Consider the following 21867-nt stretch of genomic DNA (forward strand, 5'->3'; position numbering starts at 1 on the left):
AGCCTTGTGGACCTGTTGTGGGATGCAGATGAAGACATCGTTGAGATGACCGTCGCGGTGCTCAGCTTTCTGCTCTCGCACAGACACCTCACAATACCCAGCCCCATCGCCCTGCGGCTGGCTGGCGCGCTCTGGCCACTGCTGGACAACGTAAGGCTCTGTGCCCCCAGCCACGGCCACTGGGTGCTGCCCCCAGGTGTGGTGCCCCGTGGATTTTTGGGCCTGTGCACAGAGGGGCCTGGAGCAGCTGATGAGGAGGGCTTTTGCTTCCTTTCCAACAGGACAACCGCCATGTGCAGCTGCTCTCCATTCGCCTCTTCCAAGAGGTGATGAGGTTGGTAGCGGCCAAGGGTAAAAAACCCCTCAAGATGCTTGTGAGCAAGAGCCTGCTGCCACTCTTCTTCAACTGCCACCATGAGAACATGCGTGTGGCAGAGGTGAGGACTCCTGGGCGCTGCTGTCCTCCTGGCAGGGGGCTCAGCTGTCTCCCTGCACCCGGGCACCTCATGGGCTCCAGCCTCCTCCTGGCCTTGGCACAGGGAGGCAGGTCCTGTGCCCTGGGCTGCGGTGCCATCTCTGGGTCTCTGCTGCTCTGCAGGCCTCTTGTGAAACGCTGCTTTCTGCACTAACCTTCCTGAAGAGGAGCGATCTTGAGCACCTGCTGATGGCGGATCAGATGTGGAGGTTTGGCGAGTGCTTGGTAAGAACGCTGCTCCCCCTTCCCTGGGCTGCCCACGCGGGCTCTTCTCCAGGCTCCTCTGGCCCCAGGGCCGGAGCTGATGGAGCCCCGAGCTCCATCAAGCCCGCGCCTTGCCGGGCCCTCTGCCCCGCTCAGGGCTGTGCGGGCAGGGCAGGCCGGGGCCAAGGGACAGAGCCCGCGCCAACCCTTCCCTCCGTGCCCTGCCGCTCTCTCCAGCTGGCACAGGACAGGAGCCGAGCGGCCGAGCTGCTGCGCCAGGCGCTGCCGTACCTGCGGAGCCCACAGGAGCCCCTGCGAGAGGCGGCCGTCAGGTTTCTTGGTGAGCCACAAGCCCGGCTCCCTCCCCGCCCCGCCGCAGCTCGGCCCCAGCCCCGCCTGCTGCCCCGGCAGCGCCATCCGGGCCGGGGCTCTGGAGCCCCGCCTGCCCTCGGCGCCGCTGCCGCCCTCTCGCAGCCGTGTCCTTGGGCGTCAGGATGCGGCGAGGGCCGGGCCTGAGCCCGGCAGGGGAAGGCGCTGCTGTGGCCGCAGGGCTGGCAGCGCCGCTGCGGGGCAGCTGTGCGGCCGGGGCCGTGACAGGCTCTGTGTTGGCAGGGATGGCCGGGCGGTTCCTGAGAGAGCAGCAGCGAGAGTTGCAGCTCATGTGCAGGGGTGAGTGAGGCCAGCGGGCTGTCAGCGGGGGCTGGCGCTGGCAGCTGCGTTCCCTGCCCCGGCTGGGAGGGCTCTGCTCCCTGCGCGCACGAGGGGCGGCGTGGGCAGAGCACAGAGACCTTCCAGGGGCCTGCGGGAGGGACATTCGTGGCCAGCGCCTTCCAGCTGATCCTTGCTGTCTCCTGCTTCCTCCAGGCTATGGCAAGAGCTGCCGTGTGGGATGGATGGGGCAGGAGGGTCTCCCCAGGTCCCTGCAGATGCAGGCTCTGACTGTGGCTCTGTTCCTCTCTCTTGCAGCCCTTCAGGACATGACAGATGACACCAGCCCTGCCATCTCATGCCTGGCTCTTCAGACTCTGTACATCAACAGAGTTGTACAGAGCAGTCCCTCCTCCCGACTCCAGCAGATGCGAGATGGATTCCACCGGCTCTGGAAGTCACGGCCTTCCCTGTGTCGCAGGGGCTGGTTGTCCTGCGTGAGCACTGTGGAGAACTGATCCGGGAGGCTGCGTCTGCTGGGGCCACCTGAGCCTGCAGGGAACACCTCTGCACTGCAAGCACTTTCTTTCACCCCAGTGTAGGATTAGTAAATTGCTGTTGTCATACACAGAGGTCCAGGAGCTTTCTTTTGGTGCCCAGAGTCTTCAGGCCAATGGGGAAGAGGGCAAAAAGGGTGCTTGTGCTCGGCAAGTTGGCCAAGCGTGCGGTGTGGAAGGGAAAGTGGCCAAAAGGCCCTTGGCCTTTGGTGGTTCTGTGGAAGCCTTAAGGCTTCTGACAGAGCGGGCGGGCAGAGGCCGGAGCTGCGGCGGGGATCCCTGAGAGACCGGTCCCTGGAGATGGCCAGCACCCCTCTGCCAGCCTGGAAGCGCCATCTGTGTCCTGCCCGTGTGTTGCTGGCTGGATTGCTGAGGGCTCTGAGGTGCCTCTTGATGGGGCTCCTCTGGAGCTCCTTCAGCAGCCAGGCAGGCCTGGGGGAGGCGTGGAGGGCACGGGACAGTGGGAGGCCATGAAGGGCTGCGGTGCCGCCAAGGCCTGCCCAGAGAAGGCAGACCCCACTAAAAATTCTGTCCCATCTTTTTTACAAGTCCCCTTAAGGTACTGAAAGGTAGCAATCAGGTCTCCCTGGAGCCTTCTCTCTTCCAGCATGAACACCCCCAGCTTCCCAGCCTGTTTCCAAAGCAGAGAGGCTCCAGCCCTCAGATCATTTTGTGCCTCCTCTGGACTAGCTCCAACGGGACCATGTCCTTCCTGTGTTGGGACCCAGAGCTGGATGCAGTACTCCAGGTGGGGTCTCATCAGACCAGAGGGGTGGAATTACCTCCTTCAACATTCACTCCTTTGGATGTGTCATTGCTGGCTCATGTCCAGCCTCTCATCTAGCAGCACCCACAAGCCCTTCCCGGCAGAGCTGCTCTCCATCCCTTCATCCCCCAGGCTGTGAGATCAGCTGGGCTGGGACTGTGTCACAGCCCTTGGACAGAGCTGCTGGGCAGGATGAGCTCCCTCCCAAAGAACATAGATCCCACTCCCCACAAAATTCCACGCTGGACATGAGGTCACAGCAGGCTCTGAGGTCGCAGAGGTGCCAGAGCTCCGTGGTTGCACAGCACCACAGGCACCAAGCAGTCAGGCCTTGAGCACAACTGCTGCGGCAGCAGCGGCGGCGGCAGTGGTGCTGACATTGGGACAGTGGTGTCAGGACAGCGGGGGCAGCAAGAGCTGCAGGACTGGCACAGGGCAAGGCACCATGGCCCTGGCTCTGCGCCTCTTCCTCCTGCTCCTCCTGGCACTGGCCCTGCCTGCCAGGGCTGCCCAGGCAGCTCCGTGGAGAGCACAGGGAGCAGGTGAGCTGGGGGCCTGGCTCCCCTTTCCTGGGACAGCGCTCCCTTCTCCCCAGGAAGCGTTGGGGATGGTTTTCCATAGGGCTTTAGGGAGGTTTTCCTCAGTGGGAGGGAGAGAGCCAGAGTGGCCGTGGGCTGCCCTGATATCCCCTCCAGGGATGTTGAACAGGGCATGGAAAGAGTGTGCAGAGTGACCAGAGCCAGCCCAGAGCCCCCCAGGCCCCTCTGCAGCTTTGGCCATGTCCATTCACATCTGGCTCCCACAGCCTCACCCTATGCATACACTTGAAGTGCAACTATTTTGCTCTAAAGTCTTCCAAAAGCCAAGAGGCAAGACACAGGAGACCAGAAATCTCTGGAGGCAGCCAAACATCTGGACCAGATGCTAAGTGATCTGGAGAGACGCCGTGGTGGTTGCATTTCCCTTCCTTGCACTGCCCAGTTCCCTAAGGAAGAAGGGGATCCCAGCACACCATGGAAATGCTTCTGATCTGTGCTCCCTTCTAGGTGAGGTTCCTGGGAAGGCTTCTCAAGGAAGTTGGATGGAAGATTTGGAACTCTTGGGAGCTTCTGCAGGTAAGTTCTTAACTTCCCCTCACAGCACAATCATTGACAACCTGGCAGAAACCAGGTGACAGAAGCTTCTGTGGCTGTTGAGTTACAGGTGTGTCTGCACGGAGCACTTTGGCAGCTCCAGGGCTGGATGCTGTGTCCAAATCCAATTCCCATAGCAGGAGTGAGTAGTGTGTACCTGCTGACCCCACAAGCTGAGCACTGCTTTTGTGGAATCCATCCACATGATGTTGAATTACTTTGCTCTAAGATCTACCAACAGGCAAGGCCCAAGAAACAGGAAACAAGAAATCCCTGGAGGCAGCCAAACTGCTGGACCAGATGCTGAGTGATCTGCAGAGACGCCGTGGTGGGTGCATTTCCCTCAGCCTTCTCCTGACACTCAGCAGCCGGGGGCTTTCTCTGCACATCTGGACACGCTGTGCCCGGCACAGCGGGAAGGGATCCATGGCAGCCTCGCTGTCCCACTGCTGCTGTCACAGCCTGCAGGGCTGTTTCCCAGCCTGGCCTGGCTGCAGCTTCTCCCGACCCTCTGCAGGAAGGCCTTTGGCATCATCTGACAGGGATCCCAAAGTGCCCCACAGGCCATGCACACCCTGAGATCCCCTGAAATTTCCTGGTCTCAGGGTAGATCAGGAGGGGTGGCTGTTTGGAGGAGGGAGGGCCCCGTGGCAACCCCAAGAGCCTGGGCCTTTTCCTCATCCTTATCCATGTCTTTGACAAATATTACTTACTGAAGATGCCCCCTCCCCAATGGGGAATGGTTCCATCTGATCCAGCTGTGCCTCTTCCTTTCTCCAGAGGTGGACCAAAAGGCCTTGGTGAAGGCAGCGCTTCCTGGAGGAAGCAATGGCTCCGTGCCAGCCCCTGGTACACAAAGGGAGGAGATGCCAGGCAGAGCCACAGAAGGTGATTGCTGTGCCAGGCTCAGCCAGGCTGAGCAATCCTGCTGGGATCCCTCCGTGGGAGACACCGCCCGAAACCTGGGAGGGGCTGCAAGGGGTGACCATGGTGGGGAAAGAGCAGAGGGGGAGAGCAGGGCTCCAGTGTGTCCTGACAAGGCCTGGCTCTGTCCCCTTGGGCTGGGGGAGCTGTCACGGGGCAGGGAGGGTCGGGGCTGGCAGTGGCTGCTCAGGGATGGGTTGGGCGCGGCTCCCTGGAAGCAGCGACTGCCCAAGCAGCTGCGCTGGCCCCAGGCTCTCCTCCCGGCCTCCTGGGCTTTGTTGGGTGGCACAGCCTGTGCCAAGGGGTGCCAAGGTGCCTGCAGGCCCCAGCTCTGGGGCAAACAGAGAACGTCCTGGCCGTATGCAGCGAGCTGCCAGCTCAGCAGTGGAGCCCAGCACGGGCTCACGCTCCCCATTGCTCCCACAGATGTTATCCCTGAAACAGGAATAGATGCTCAGGATCCAGAGCGCCTTCCAAGAATTGTCTGCCCCCAGGATGTGCGCTGGACCTGCATGATCGGCACAGTAGTGACAATGTTCACTGTGCCACTTGTCCTGCTCTGCTGCTATTTTGGCATTCGGAAGCTCTATCAGATAGGACGGTAAGTTGCTGATTTTTCTCTGCAGTTTTATTAAAACTCTGCTCATTGCATTGGTAGCCTGGCTCATGGTCATGCTGCTGTGGAGCTGTGGCAAGTCCCTGTTGTCCCAATAACTCTGATAAGGGTTCTGCTGCTGCCCAGTGCTTTAATTGGCCTCTTAATTGCTGGGCCTTGTCCTGGGGAGCCCGCTGGGGCTGCAGCCAGTGCTGGCTCCCACTGAGGCTGCCAAGAGCAGCCCCAGGAGCAGCGGCAGAGGCAGAGCAAGTTCACAACAATATTTGGGAATGCATTTCAGGATGGGAATGTGGTTATTTAGCAGCTCATGTAAAGTTTCATGGTAATAATGATGTTACAGGATGAGCAAATTTTCTACAATTGAGTGTTTAAACAAATCCAACCCGATGGAGGTTTGGCTTTGGCCTTGAGACTTTGCTCTGTGTGTGAGCCCTGTTCTCGACTGATTTTGGATTCACTTTTGGGTGAAGACTTATCCCAGCCCTGACCCTTGGCAGCTCTGGGCTCAAAGGGACAGTTGAGGCTGCACTGCACATGACTGGGGTGCAGGGCTCCATTATCAAAGGGCTTTGAGAAGTTTAAATTACTGTATTTTTACTACATGGTTTTGTTTATGAAATTAATCCACTTTTTTAAAACCTAGCTTTAAAAAAATTTCTTTTCTATTGCTTTTACCAGTTATTTAATCTAGTGAATGATGGCATAATTATCCCAAGGTTGAATTAGAAGACTTTAAGTACTAGAAAATGAACTAATTTTTACACTCTTCTGTCTTTCACAGACTTATGTTGGTTTGATGTGACCAACAGAAGAGGTTTTTGCTTGCTTTGAATTCAAACAGGGAGCAAAGCTGGAACCTGTTGAAATGAGTCTCTTGACTTCACAGCTAAAGCAAACTGCCAGGGTTCTTTTTTTTCAGCTTTGGGTGGGGATATAAAAATATACCAGCAGCAAATACTATAAATAAATATATACTGAATACATAGCAACAAATAGTCCAGTAAAGTAACTGATCTAAATGAGGGGTTTGGTGTGTTTGCTCACTAAGCCCTGAGTTCCTCAGAGCTGCAGCTCCCTGCTCTCTGTGCAGACAGAGGCTGGCTATGGGTGACAGTGCTGTGTCTGGCCTGGTGCACACCAGCTCCACACAGGAGCTAAGGGATTATCCTTGCACACTCCATCCTGGAAGATCCGAGTTCATTGATGAATCTGACACAATTTATGGCATGGCAGCCAAAAAAAAAAAAAAAAGGCAAAAAAAAGGTTAGAATTGATTCCATTCCAAACACTTTACATTTTGCTGTGTGTAATGCAGATGGGAACTACAAGTTTCCTATTCATGCACAATTTGTTAGAGCTCACAGTCCTCAAAGTCACAGGGCCTTGCAGAGCTGTGTGTGAGATGACTTTAAAAACAAAAACAACCTTTATGTGCAACACCTGTCTTCAAAACTTTACAATCCAAATCACAAGCTGATTCCTACTGGTAACTGGAGAAAACCCCAACCAAATAACAAAACTAAAACTGTGACCCAACAAAACAGGCAAACAAAACAACCACCAAGAAAAAATCAAAACCCATACAAAATCGCCCACAAATCCAGATAAAAAATAAAAATCAGATCATTAGAAAGTACAGATAATTAGAAAGGACAGTTAATCAGTGGCTATGGCACCAAACTAGCCAGGGGATCTGAGATACAGTTCTCACCCTTCTGAATACAAAATGAACAGAAAATAAATGATGATGATTGTGAAATGGGACTCTGAATGTTTAGCTTTAATATATCAATTGTGTGTAAGTTCTGTTTGCCTTGTTAAGTCACATCCTCTGGCAAGGAAGTTTTTCTGTTCAAAGAAATCTGCAGTGGAAGAGGAGGCCAGCTTGGAAAATATTAAAAGCAAGAGTTAAAAATAAAGTACTTGTTTTTAATATGTTGTTTGGCTGGTTGCTGTTTGTTCATGGGGCTTTTGTCGGCCTTTGAAAGCGACCCCTTGGATAATAATGCATGTAACAAGTCCTTTTTAAAGGGCAAAACACCTGCCAATTTTGTGATGCAAGACAGAAACAGCTGGAAGGGCTTGAAAATGTGTTCCAGGAGCTCGTGATATGAAAGAGTCTGATTAACACAGTTTACTGTCACGATGTGCAAGATGTAAGTTATCAATAAAATACTCAGAGTGTACTCTAACTTTGGGGTCTGTGACTCGCACTGGTGCTGCTTGGGAACTGTTCCTCCTCGTCTCCCCCCTCATCTCCCTCATCTCCCTCATCTCCTCTTGGAGGCTCACAATTACAGCAGAGACATGAGCCTGCACCGGGCCATTGATCATACTCCCAAAATTTCTAAGCTTGTTAGCAACAGAACCCACTGTCTCTGTTATTATCAGCATTAATTGTTGCAATGAAGGTGGTGTATTGAGATGGCCCCAGGTCTGCCAGATTCCACAACATCTGCCCTGTGCACCTGACCTTGTCAGGGTCATTGTCATGCTGTCCATCCCTCCCAAAGAGCACCTCCAGCACTGCCACTTCTCTCAGCTCTTGGATCCCTTCCTCAAGGGTCTTCCAGCACATTCTATGGTGGTGCTCCTGCATTCTCTCTCTGTGGACAAACCTCTCTCTCACACTCATTAAAAGCCACTCCCAGAGGGAAAGGAGGCCTGGCTCCCTTACAAATACCTGATCCACACCTGAGTCCTGGGTCAAGGGTCCCAAATTCCTTGCCTCAGAACCATCCAGTTGCACACCTGTACCCATAAGGTCCCAGACCTGCAGTTACCAGGTGGTAAAAGCCTCAAGGCCTCGTCACTCAATGTCTTTTTGCAGAGTATGGAGACTTTTGTATGACAGGGACTTGGTGATGATCTCAACCTCTGGCTCCCCTGCTGGTTGTGAGGGCCCTCCTTTCTTATCCTTATTATCTAGGTGCCTTGTTTTCATCTTAGACTTCTTTGTTTCCACAGGGCTGACTATTGCTGGCTGTGAGTGCCCTTGCAGTTCAGCTGGAACCTGGACAGATGTAATGTCTGTGGGTTCCACTGCTGCACCATCAGACTCTCCCTCTTGAAGGCAGGGGGAGTTTCTCACCAGCTGGGGAAAGGTACTCCTTCAGCATCTGGCCCATCTCACACATCTCCTTCACTAAAACTCCCACCCAATCCGGGTGTTTCATTTCTGAAGTGGGCTGTGGGGCAGGGTCAGTCTCTCCAGCAGCATCCCAATTTCCTGGGGTAGGTATCAGGGTTGTTATCCAAATCAATCTCCCCTTATCTCTGAATGTTAAATAGAACAGGTTTAACAGGCATATCAGCAACACCAGCCACTGTAAATGCATTAGCATTTAGAGAAGATTTGAAGCCTTTGAAGCCTTTGAAAACTGGTGGGGTGGACCTAAACAGTGAACTGGATGAAGGGAAGGGAGAAAATTTCCCCTGCTGTCACTTCCTCACAGTAAGTACCATTATTGAATTAAACCCCAAAAACACACAGTTAAGACTGCAATAGCTCTGAATCCACGTTGCCATCTTCCAGAGGAAGTTAAAAATCCATGAATTCCTCACCTTATCAACCCACAAAATGAACTGGATAATAGTCACAGTAGCCTTAGTGATAGGACCCATGTTCAAATAAGGGCCTGCAAATGGGAGAGATGTAGCTGTGACCACGTGCAGCCCAAACCAGGGTAAGCTGGACAACATGGTGCCACCTAAAACACAAAATCAGGTCACTCAAGAACTGTTATTGCTTTTCCAGCCTTTCCACTCAATGCCCACAGGTTCCACCGTTGGGTGCCAAAATCACTCCTGGTTTGAATAAAAGACAGGTGTGTGCTAGGGAAAGCATGGCCTTCCCTTGAAATGGAGAAAGTAAATCCCTCCCTCTGAATTAGTACAATTTTGAAATTAAGGGGCTCTCAGGCCAAGATATGGGGACAGGAATGACAGTTCTTTACTAGTATATCTAAGAAGGCAAACAGAAGAACAACTCTGGAATTAACAAGAAGCAGAACAGGAACCCAGTTCCAGTCCTTCTGGGCCTCAGGCACTTTTCCCCTGTGCTGCAGTCACCGTCACCGCTGGCAGTGAGCGCTGGCAGATTCCCGGTGGACGGGGCAGATGTGACGATCCCGGCACCTGCAGGGGCTGGGGGTGATGGCAGCTGTGTCCCAGATGGGAAGGGATGGAGGAGAGGCAGGATGCTGGGAAAACAGCAAGCTGAAGCAGGAGGGCGTCCAAGCAGGGCTGCGGGGTCCAAAACAGAGAGGCAGCTCCCGGCGTTGGGATGGTGGGGGGGTAGCAATGACCTTTCTGCTCCGAGAGCCAAAAGCGAGCGAGAGCCAGCAACTGCCCCCACCCTCCTTTACCTGCTTCCAATCTCACCGTGTTCCCCCTTTCCCTCCCCCCGCCCTCCGAGAGAAACTCCCAAAAAACCAGGGAGGCTCTCCCTGGTGCTGGGACCTAACCATCAGTGCTTCTTAGCATGTCAATGGGAAAAAAATTCCACAGGCAGAGAGGAAAGGAAAAACCAACCCCCAATAGACGCTTATCCAATTCTTCACTGATTTGAGGTTTATCAGCTGTTGCAGGCACTGGGATGATGGTACAATGTTTTAATGTTTGGTAATAATCTAATTTCACAAGTGTTTTTAATTATATCTGTTATCGGAAATGGTTTGGATTGTTGTATCAGAATTATTCCCAGTTACTGTAAGTTTTTGGTTTTACTACATGTTTTGTTTTGTTCTGAACTTGCCTTCATGTTCATGGCAAGAGTCATGCATGCTGTTTTTAAAACACGGAAGGGGGAATTAGCTCCTAAATTTATATAATTACAAAATTTTTTTTGCAATATTTACGCCAAAAAAAAGTAAAATTTTTTTGTAAGGCTCTTCAATTGAATGTACAATGACAAAGTCAAATCAATTCATTAACTTAAGGAGAAGGTATGCATGTGGTCTTATCATCAACAAGTTCAAAGTAGTCACCTGTTCATTCAGCCAAACATCAAATGCGTCCAAGAAAATGAAGCCCAGTGAGAAGAAAAAGAACCTAATCACCATGCAGCCTTCGTGGCCAGAACAAAACCAGAAGCAGGACTGCCAAGACACGGCTGTGTCTGGAAATTTACAGGCAAATTGCCAACAAAAGCCTTGTGTCAACATCATGGTATAGTGTTCCTACTAACCTTCTTCAGTTATTCCCTGTTCCGGGATCCAAGAGCACATTCAGTGATGTCCAAGATCAAATTTCCAGCTAATGGACTATTTGGACTTTAAAACAATGGTCATTTATTCCCATTTCCCTAGGAGATATTGGACATTATTCTTTTGTTTTCTCATGCTGTGAAACCCTGTGTCAATGACATGATAGAATTTGCTAAGTTTTGTTGATTGTAATCTGTCTTTTATGTATCTTATCCCATATCTAACAGATAACCAGTGATAACCTTAATGAGATAACACCCTCACAAGAGAGAGCTATTTTAACATCAGAACATATGAGCCATCTTTGAATTAAAGAAAAAGGGTGAGATGTTGCAGTCAGATAGACAAACTATAAAACAAAGGCTTCATAAAATCAGGTCTTGCTCTCTGCTAAATTAATAGCTAGCCTGTCACTTCTTCTATGTGCAGCTAAGTTACTTGCTTGTTCCCAGGTGAAAACAATCTTAAGCATGAAAACAATTAACACAACAAGCTATTCTGGTAAGAGAACCATTTGCACCTGCAAGAAATAAGAAATCTGTCCTGCTGGGGACAAGGACGTTCATTCCCTTCCAGGAGCCCAATGCCCGGCTGGGGCTCCAGGGCAGGGGGTCCTTGAGCAGCTGCCCCAGAACCTCCGCCAGGGTCTCCCAGCGCAGCCGGAGCCGCTCGGCCTGGGGTCCCCAAAGGCCTCAGCGAGCCCCAAGTCCCTGCCAGGAACCCTCAACTCCCTCCAAGCCAGCATCCCCCACAGCCCCTGCAAGTTCCCCCCATGGCACCGGCCGTGGCCGTGTCCCCACATGTCACTGGCCATGTCCCACCATGTCCTCACCCATGGCTGTGTCCCCACCATGTTTCCATCCCTGTCACTGTCCCCCACATCTCCATCCATGCCTGTGTCCCCCCATGTCCCCACGAATGGCCACGTCCCCCTCCATGTCCATGTGTCCCCATGTCACTCTCCATGTCTGTGTCCCACCATGTCATTGTCCCCCCATGTCCCCACCCATGTCTCAGTTCAGTGTCTTTATTTTTACCCCAGTGTTGGATGTTTTAAAGGGATGAAGAGAAATGAAAAGCAAATCCAGCCCAAAATAAAAGAATTTCTGTGTCTGTGCTAGCTGAGGATCCACGTGCTTGGGAGGGAGGGAAGAACATTTTTGGAGGAGTTTCCACCCCACTGTCTCCAAAATCTTGGTCTTTGCCCCAGTTCATCAGCATTTGGCTGCAGAAGATACCCTTGGGTAATAGAAATCAAAATCCTGGAATCACTCATGTTTGATGTAGTGGTTTTGGTTTATTCATTTGAAACTTTTTTTGTGGTGAGAGAGGATTAAGAAGTAGACAAAAACCAGGTTTAACATTAAATGGTATAAAGAGAAAATTTATTACTAGAAACTATAAGAAATATAAACTTAGAATAAAACTTGAGACAACTTTTTTTTCTTCCACACATTTTTTTTAATACTGAAAACATACAAAAGCTATTCAGGTAGTTTACCATCTTTAAAATAGTTTTTTACTAATTTAATTCAAAGAGGAGACTTTTTTTCAGTCTATGGAGGTTTCTTCATAACAAACAATTTTCTTGTGGTTTGGATGTTACAGTGATTAAGGTAATGGAAATCTGATTACTATCTAAAAACCCTTTTTTCAGACTAACAGTTTTTCTCACAACTTTTATTACGGACTATATTAATTTATGATGCAGTCTTTAAGGATTATAACAGATTAAACAAAAACTTACTTTATTTTTGAGAACAGAGGGGTTTTTTTTCTTTTTTTTTTTTTTTCTGGGGAACACAAGGTAGATTTTCATTATTTAAACTTAGGAGATTACAGCAATTTTAACGTGTTTAGTTTAATATTACAGCCTTTGATTATATTTACAGTTAGAACAGTCATATTCAGTTCGTAATATTTTTATGTGTTATAGAGGAAACAAGAGGTTTTTCGCCATATCATAAAAAAAGAGAAATTATAGTTCTTTGGGATTTGACATTTCTTTTTGTTTGATCTTGATGTCTTTATATTGTTTCTGTGTGGTTTTTGTTGGTTTTTTTTAAGGAGAGACAGAATAAAGTATCTGTGAAGCTTCATTCTGGGCATTGAAAGAGTTAATACCTTGCCTGGGCAGCAGAGGGTTTTGTGATTTTTTCCATGTGGGGCAGTCCGAGTTATTTACAATAAAGAGTCTTTCAAGGCCACGCTGGGGGCTGGGTGAGGACTGTAGGGTTTAGTCAGAGGAGCCGTGATGAGTTTCTGGTTTCATGGCTGTTCTCCGGCGCCCGCTGCACTCAATTCCAGCCACGGGCCGGGGGTTCTTCCTCCACCCTGCCCAGCAGGGCACCACCAGAAGAGATGATTGAACACAGAAGAGCCACATCCGCCCGCGCAGCCCCCGCCGAGCCCGAGCGGCGGCCGCCGGGGCCCTGCTCCCGAGAGCGCTGCGAGGAGATGGTGGCGCTGGAGCGGGCCGAGGAGCGCATGGCCGAGCTGCAGCAGGAGAAGGGCAGCCTGCGGCAGCTGCTGGAGGACGTGCGGGCCGCCCTGCAGAGCAGCGATGCGCGGTGCCCGGCGCTGCGGCTGAGTCCGGGCCGGCTTCTGCACCGCGCTCCCGGCGGCGGCTCGGGTAGCCCCGAGCGCTTCAGGAGAGATGCTGCTCTCGGAAAGTCAGTGTTTAGAACCCCTCCACCTCCGGACTGAGACCGAAGTTGCTCCTTCATCCTCGGCATTAACTTTCTAGCCAAGTTTAGTTACAAGGGAGGCTTTTAGGAGAAATGTATGGCATCGGTGTGCCATTAAATATGTTTGTGATGAGCACTGTTCAAAGTGTAGGGGAGTTCAGCTTAACAAACCCATGTGTACAATGCTGCTGCTGCTTCTCCTGCACGTGCAGCCAGGATGTGCTGATAGCAGATGCTGGGTATGCACTGCTGCAGGGTTTTTCCTGAAGTAAGAAAGAACTTTGGGATTCTTACGTGCACAAGCACGTGCCTCAGTCATAAGTGCTTCAGAAATATCAGAAGTGTGTCTTCTTCAGAGTGTGGTCACAAGGGTTCAGAGTTGGAGCCAGTTCTGCAGGCAGGCTGATGAATAGTCTGGGGCTCCTCTGCAGAGCCCCATTCATTCTGGGGCTGCTTTCTGCTGGTTCTGCTGGACTGGCTCGATTGAAACACAGTCCCAATTAATAGCAGTTAAATTACTCTGACATGGAACAGTGGGGAACAGGCAGAGCAGTGAAGGGCAGCATGGACCAGTTGTTCTGGCAGGTCTGACGAGGTCTGGTTTGATACAGCACTCACAGAACTCTGCTCCACCTGTGACACTTCCACTTGCAGCAGATGACTGTTCCTCTTCACAATATCCAGCAAGGCAGGTCAAAGACACTTTTACCATTTTCATCTTCAAAAGGGAGAGGAAATCAGCAGCAAACATGAAGTAACTAGTCAGAGGTCCTGGGAAGAAACAAAAGAACAAAAAGAGGTGGAAAAAACAGGTGGAGCAGTGATCCTTATCTGTGTGGGAGATATCCTCTGCTAATGGGCCATCTGTTAAAACCAGGTGGGGCAGTGTTCTTTATCTTTTCCACAACCCATCCTTCCTCCAGGAAGATATCTTCTGTTAATGGGCCATTGAGTCCCACTTCATGACTGACAAAATTCCATCATCCCATTGGGAGATGCTCCAGCCAGGGGGAGGAGCCAAGCCTTTCCTACCTAGAGAAAATCTGAGATTTGGAACACCAAGGCAGCCCTTACCCACTGGTTTCCAGAGGACAAGAGCTACCAGACCTTTCTACAGCATCACTACTACAACAAGACCCCTTCATCTGGACTGCTACCACCACCCTAACTAGCGGGGTGTCAGGTTGTATTCTGATTCTGTCATTTGTTTCCTTTTGTACTATTGCCTGATTTTTTTTTCTCTTATCTTTTTTCCTATGAAATTGTATTTCTGACTTGGAGTCTCTCACTGGTTTTGCTTTCAAACCAGCAGAAGTTTGGAGGGGATTTTGGCTGAATCTTGATATTTGGGGAGGTTTTGATCTGTGTGTTAAAGTTTGGAGGATTCTGGGTGGGAATCTTGGTGTTTGGGAGGGAGGTTATTACAGACACAAGATGACAAATGACTTCCAGAGATGAACTTGGGCAAGGAGGAACACCCAGTTTATGGAGCTCTCTTCTTGTTATTTCCCCCTAAACCAGGAATTTTCATTCCTCAGGTGTGCAGGGATGGAGGAGGCAGAAAAGCCCCGGAGATCTCTCACGAGGAGGGGCTGCAAACCCAGCCCAGGGAGCTGTGAGGAGGAAAGACCCTCCCTGAGCCGGGAAGGCGGCCGGAGATCCAGGCAGAGCTCAGAGCTGGTGGAGAAGCCTCCTGGAGGGGAGAAGCCCCACGAGTGCTCGGAATGTGGGAAGGGTTTCAGGTACAAGTGCAGGCTGATCCAGCATCAGATGATCCACACTGGGGAAAAGCCCTACGAGTGTGGGGAATGCAGCAAGAGCTTCAGCAACAGCTCCACCCTGATCCAGCACCAGGTGATCCACACAGGGGAACGGCCCTACACCTGCTTGGAATGTGGGAAGAGTTTTGGGTGGATGTCCTCCCTGAGATACCACCAGCGCATCCACAGTGGGGAGAGGCCCTACGAGTGTCCCAAGTGTGGGAAGAGGTTTCAGACCAGCTCCAATCTCCTCCTACACGAGCGGATTCACACAGAGGAGAGGCCCTTCCGCTGCCCCGACTGCGGGAAGGGCTTCAAGCAACATGGCAACCTCACTGTCCACTGGCGCATCCACACTGGGGAGAGGCCCTACGAGTGTCCTGAGTGTGGGAAGAGCTTCTCACAGAGCTCTAACTTGACCCGACACCAACGGAGTCACCACTAAGGGAAGCCCTGTGAGTGCCCCAAGTATGGGAAGAGCTTCGTACTCTGCTCCAGCTCCATCCCCCATGGGAGGATCGGTGTTGGATGATCCCCAGTGACCCCCGTTGGGCAGAGCCCTGGTGATCCGTGGTCCTGGTGAACCCCATTGGGTGGGGGGAAGTTGTTGGAGAGATTTCTCTCACTTTTCCTTCTATTGCTATGATTTGATTGGTAATAAATTCCCTCGCTGTGCCCAGGCTGGGTCTGTTACACCCGTTTTGCTGTTTTGTGTGTTTGCTCTCCCTGTCTTAATCTGATCCTGGAGTTCCTGGTTAAACTTTCTCTTCCCTTGCAGCTGGAGGAGCAGGATCAGAGTGGCTTTGGTGGGTGCCTGGCATCAGGCCAGCGTCACCCAGGCCATGGGCACCCCTGAGATTCCAGTGTGGGGATGCATTCCCCCACTCCTAGAGAAAGTCCCACCCAAACTGCGGCCAGGATGAAACATGGTTATGACTGGAGCCCACTCTCTATCAACAGAAATCCAAAAGGAGACCTTTGAGCTCTCCTTGGCCACCGTGGGCTGTGACCAGCAGTCTCCCTCTGGGTGGCCTCAGAGCCAGCAAACCCTCGGCTTTGCTGTGCCTGGAGGATCGCTGAAACACGACGTGTCCTGGGCCCATACCCTCACTGCTCAAGGCCCCATCCTTCGGCCAGTGGGAGATGCAAAAACATCTGAAGGGAGGATTTCACTGAGCTCTGGGGGGAATTGTTTGCACTGACTGTTCCTGTCTGTGTGTGTGCCCCTGCACATATGCTATAGCAAATCTGGGAGAAATACAGCTTTCCTAGATGTGGAAGTACCTTGGATATCTAAGTTAGGCCTGTAAGCAAGGTTCAGTTATAGTTATGAACATACTTAAATGCTGTTAAATGCTAAGAGTTTTGCTAAGTTCTTAAATGTAAGTAATCAGGGTTGTTTTTGTATTAAGTTGCTAAGTACAACTTGGAAGTTATAGCTGTAAGTTAGCTTAAACGCAGTTAAGTATTATTGCTCTGTGGAATTGTTCATGTTATTAGTTAAGTTAGGTATAAGTTCGGTGTTGTTTGTCTGTTGAATTGCTAGGCCTAAGGTATAAGTTAAGTTACAAATTAAGGTAGAAGTTAAAGAGTTGTTTAAGTTCTTTTTTTAAGTTTTTTTTTTAAGTTGTTAAGTTTTTAGGCCGTGTTCCTTTTAATCCCTGCATGCACCTAAACACAGCACACACCCACCCACACTCCCCTAGGGAGTTCCCCGTTAATTTCTGTTCTGATTGCATGGATTTTATTTGGTGTTGTTCTTGCCTTGTTGTGCCTCACCTGTCCTGTAGGCAGTAGAGTGAGTCTTGCCAACAAACTTATTGTACTTTGTTGCTTAATATTAAATCTGACTTTTGTTCATGTCTTTGTCACCGATTTTTAAGCGATCTCAAACGCTCTCATTCATGACAGCACCACAATGTCCCGCATCACCGAGGGCCCTGACACACGCCCGTGTCACAAAGGGCCACCCCCGGCACCCAAGAGCAGAGGGACAGCCTGGAAGCGGCCCGGAGCAGCCCCGGCCTCGTGTCCCTGTAGCCCCTGGCGTGGCCAGAGCCCTGGGAGGCTTTGGGGTCCCCACGTTGGTGTCCCAGGGGTTCCCCGTCTCCAGGCTCATCCCTTCTCCAGGCTCCCCTCACTCCCGGCTCTCGGGGTCCCCCCTCTCCAGGCCCCCATTCCAGGCTCTGGCACTCCCGGGGCTCTCCCCTTTTCGCTTTCCCCCCCTCAAGGCTGCTCCCCTCGCCCTGCCAGTCCCGGGCGATCGCCACGGGGCTCCGGGGACCTCCATCCCCCACCCACCGCCGGGGCTCTGTCTGCAGCCGCCACCCAGACATCCCCAAAAAACCACCCGGGGACCCCGCAGGATCCCCCAAAAGGGGATTTCGGGACAGCTTTGGAGCCCTGCGAGATGCAAACATCGCTCCGCCCGCCGTCTCCCGAAATACACAAACAGGGAGAACCAAAGATACTTCGGGTGAGCTCCAAATATCCCTCTCCCTTTCAAAAAAACCCTGCCAGGACCGCCCAAGATATTGGGGGCGAGGTCCCTCTCCCGGGTCACCTATGTCAGGAAAATTAATCCAAAAACACCAGAGGTTTATGTCCAAAAAGGAGACAGAGGAGTCCTTTTTGCTTTATTCGAATAAAGAGAGAGGCCATGGGACATTCGCCTGGGATCTCTCAAATTTTCGGAGGACGCAGCCTCCTTTTTATCCTATTTTCCCGGCCGCATTTCCCTCTCTCTTTCCCCATTGGCTGAGGTACTTGAGAGGCACAGACTTCCCGGAACGCCTGATACCTGAAATTCCCCTCTAATGTATAACCCTCCCTTTTAATTTTTAATTCTTACAGATTTCATAGGTTTCCCCCATTGCTTCTTTCATCTTTCGATATCCAATTTCATTTATCAGCAGCCCTACAATTTGTTTGTAAAGGCAAATATCTTTGTCCATTCATCAATCAGTGGAATCCATCCCATTGTTTCTTTTATCTCTCAGTGCTAGCCTTATCTACAGGCTGATCCACAGCTCATTTGGAAAGACAAATTCAACATTCCTCTCAATCCCTCCTCTTTTATTTTTTAATAATTGTCTTTACAAACTTTAGGTATCATTGACTTAATTTCTTGTTCCTGAGTTGTTTTTGGTTTTGTAATTATTTGGAGTGACATCAATTTCTGTCCTTTTGTAACTATCTCTGGGTCAGTAGGCGTGGCTATTACCTGCATCCCTTTGATCACATGTTGAATAAGTTGTACTAAGCAAGGGATCATGCTCGCCAAAAAAGATTAGAGTTGCTACAGCACATAAGAAGAAAAAAAGCAGTTGTTTAACTTATAGTCCACCAGGTAGCCAAGAAAACATGTCCTATTCCCATCTTTTTTATCTTTGGACTGGTACATGAGCTAATTTTTTTAATTCATTTTGCAATTTGTTTCACCACTTTTCCATTGTCATCTATTTGCCTATTTAGGCAATAAGTGTCTTTTTCAGAAGAATGAAGCCGCCATGGACTTCCTTCTTCATCCCAAAATCCTGTTCCATTACAGACTTTACTCAGGGTGTTAATCTACTATTTAGGTTTTACTGGGCTGGCCACCCATGGCCCGTTTTCAGATTCTCCTGGCCCTCCACAGACCCAACAATTGCTAAGGTTAAAGGTTTTTGCTACTTCTTCTCCTAAGGTCAAAAAATTATTTTCCCATTCTTGGCCCCAACCTAACTGATAATATAAAGGTAACATTATTAAGAGAAACATTCTGATTGTGTAATCTAATTTCCTAACTTCATTTTTACTTTCACGTTGTCTTCCACACCACCTGTGGCGAGTGAAGGCACAGAAAGAGCTTAACATAAAGAAAACAATGACAGCAAGGGTTGGCCCCCAGTGCCTGGAGATCTGAGAGGAGGGATGCCCACACAGACTATTTCAGCAGGCACTCTGTGGGTGGGCACACAAGGCTTCCCCCGATGTCGATGCCCTGGCTGCTGCTCCAGTCCCCTCCTGCCGAGTGTCAGTCGCGGCTTCCCGTCCTTCTCCTCCAGCTGAGATGTCCAAATCTCTGGGGCTGCAGATGTTACCGTATGGACTAGAAATCCTGAATATTAGAATATAAAGTGTATAAACCATAATAGTAGTAGTAATGCTAAGGCTTGAAGACTGCAGTCCCCAGAGTAGGCCCTGGGAAACTAACTTAGGAATGTGCTGTGCTGAGAGCATGCAGAACCGTTAGTGATAAGGTTAAAGTATAAACATAAATAAAGTACTGGTGGTGGGCAGTGGCGTAAGAGAGAGATTGAGGGGGAGAACACTATAGTCCTAAGGCAGTGGCGTAAGAGAGAGATTGAGGGGGAGAACACTATAGTCCTAAGATAAGCAACCATGTAAGATTCATGATGCAAAATGCTATCTTCAAGGTGAATGTATCTATAGAAGAATGTGTACTTCTGCACATAAACCATTTGTAAAAGGGTATAAAAAACCCTCTAAAAAGGGAACCAGTGGGATCCTGACTTGGGACGCGAGTCCGCAGGTCCCCGGCCCTGAATAAAGCAGCGCATAAACTGACACTCTGTTAGTTTGTGTTTTACTTGGGGTTTCGGGCAGCAATCCCCACCAAACCACACAGATACTCACAGTCCGATGCTCCTGTCTGGCTCTTCGTGCACGAGAATTCCAGGTGATTTTGCCGCGGTCTTCCGGGGAGATTTTCCTTGCTCAGTCTCTATGGTGCGGGACGTCGATGGGTCCCGAGAATCACTGACGAACCGGGGCCACAGCAGTGGGGCGCCTCCCCGAAATCGCAGTGCCTCTCAGGGCTCCAAGGACGTCCCGGGTTTCGGCACCAAATTGTTATAAATGAGAGACAAAAGTCTCAATATTCAGCAAAATTTAGATTGCTTTATTTGATATAGAAAGAGCAAGCAGCGCGCTGGGGAACGTGAGGGGTCACCGCCCACTCCACGCTCCACCCAACCTTGGTTTGCAGCCTCTTCTTATACTGTGGTTTCTCATTGTAATCAATAATTTTTGTTTTTTTTCTTGTCATAAGCAGTGTTGGTTGAAGAAACATCCTTGTAGATAACCACCAGAGAAGTTCTGGAAGTCTGGTCCTTGAGATAAGCAGTATTGATCAGACAAAGACAGGAAGGGCTTTTCGGGAAGTCCAATTTTGCCAGCTGGTAGCCAATACAACTTATTTGGAAAACATAACATAACATAATATAACGTAACATAAAATAACCTAATATTCCATAACAAGGTGATTTTAAACAGAATTATTTAATCATATAATTTCCTTTATCTAGTGTGCATGCATCACTTCAGAACTTAGTATTCTGGTTTATACAAACCCCAATGCTTTTGTGATTAACACAAATCTTTTATCAATTATCACAGTGATGATTGGCGTCCTTGATTTCTTCAGGGCATCGAGAGATTGGACAGGCCCTCTTACCAATCCTCACTCACGGACTACGTAGACTTCACTCACAAGATGTTACCACCCCCTCACACCTCGACCTGGCCCCCCCCTTTAAAACTCTTAACAAACATTAATTTAACTTATTATAACATTTCAATTAACTTCAAAAACAATGAACTTCTACATAAAGTCACAACAGGGCAACAATTAACTTAGAAAATTAACATTCTTAACTAGCAACAAACATTAACCAAATTTTACCCATAAGACCCTGGACCCCCTGACCCCTGTTCCTGCCTTTCCCAGCTCCCAAACCCCACTTTGCCCAACACCTGGACCCCCTTTCCTGAGCACAGGGACCCCCTGGATCCCCCATCCCACCTCTCCCAGTCCCTTTCTTGAACCTTGGACCCTTCCCGGCTCTCGCAGTTCCGCTTCCTGACCCTTGAATGCCGCCAGCCCCCCAATCTCTGCGTCCCCCTCAGTTCTCCACCCATGCTCATCCTGCGGGGAGGACTTGGGAGGTCCCGGGGGGGATTCAGGGGAATTCCCAGAGTTTCCTCTGTCCCCTCCCCCTCCTCGAGTTCCCCCGATCACTTTTGCGTCTCCCAAGCTGTGGCTCTGGGATTCACCGCGGGACCAGTGACCGCCCCCTGCACCGGGACCCCCCTGAACCCCCGTTCTTGGGCACGAGGACTCCCCTGCACTTCCATTTCCAGGCAAGTCCCCCTTCCTGGGCACAGAGAACGCTGGTTTCATGGCACTGGGACCCCGCTGTACTCCCTTCCCCAGTCCTGAAAATCCCTGCACCGCTTTATCTGGAACGTGGAACACCCCTGAACCCCCATTCCCGTACAAGGATTCCTCCCTGAACCCCCATTTCTGGGCACCGGGACCCCCCCTGAAGCTCCATTTCCAGGCAATGGGACCCCTTGAACTCCAGAACTCGGGAAGTCCCCTGAACCCCATTTCCTGGGATCTGGGACCCACTGCATCCTGTTATCCGGCACCGAGACCCCCCTGAACCCCCATTCTGCTGCACCGGGACCTCCCGAGCCCTCCATTCCTGTGAACGGGAACCCCCGTGCACCCCCTTCCCCAGCACCAGATCTCCCCATGCCGTTATTTGGCACCAGGACCACCCTGAACCCCGATTTACCGGCACGGGAACTCCCCTGAACCCCCATTCCTGGGCATGGGGACGGCCCTGAATCTGCATTTCGGAGGAACCGAGACCACCTTCCCCAGTTCCGGGAGCCCCTGAACCCCTATATTCAGGACCGGAACTCCCCTGAACCCCCAGTTCCCGTGCACCGGGATCCCCTGTATCCCCTTATCCAGCACCGGCTGAACCCCTTCATCCAGCACCAATGTCCCCCGCACCCCCTTTCCCGACCCTCTCCCTCTCGGAGACCCCAGTCCCCTTTTTCCTTGTCCTCGAGACCCCCTGGACCCCTTTCCTGCC

The 21867-nt window shown here is 50.7% G+C and overlaps 1 pseudogene; it reads left to right on the forward strand.

The window, feature by feature from the left end:
- Positions 1-21867, forward strand: part of LOC148217987 (uncharacterized) — a 125062-nt pseudogene that overhangs the window by 52065 nt on the left and 51130 nt on the right.

The sequence above is a fragment of the Sturnus vulgaris genome, unplaced genomic scaffold, assembly GCF_052056855.1.
Source record: "Sturnus vulgaris isolate bStuVul1 unplaced genomic scaffold, bStuVul1.hap1 Scaffold_195, whole genome shotgun sequence".
Classification (NCBI taxonomy): Eukaryota; Metazoa; Chordata; class Aves; order Passeriformes; family Sturnidae; genus Sturnus; species Sturnus vulgaris.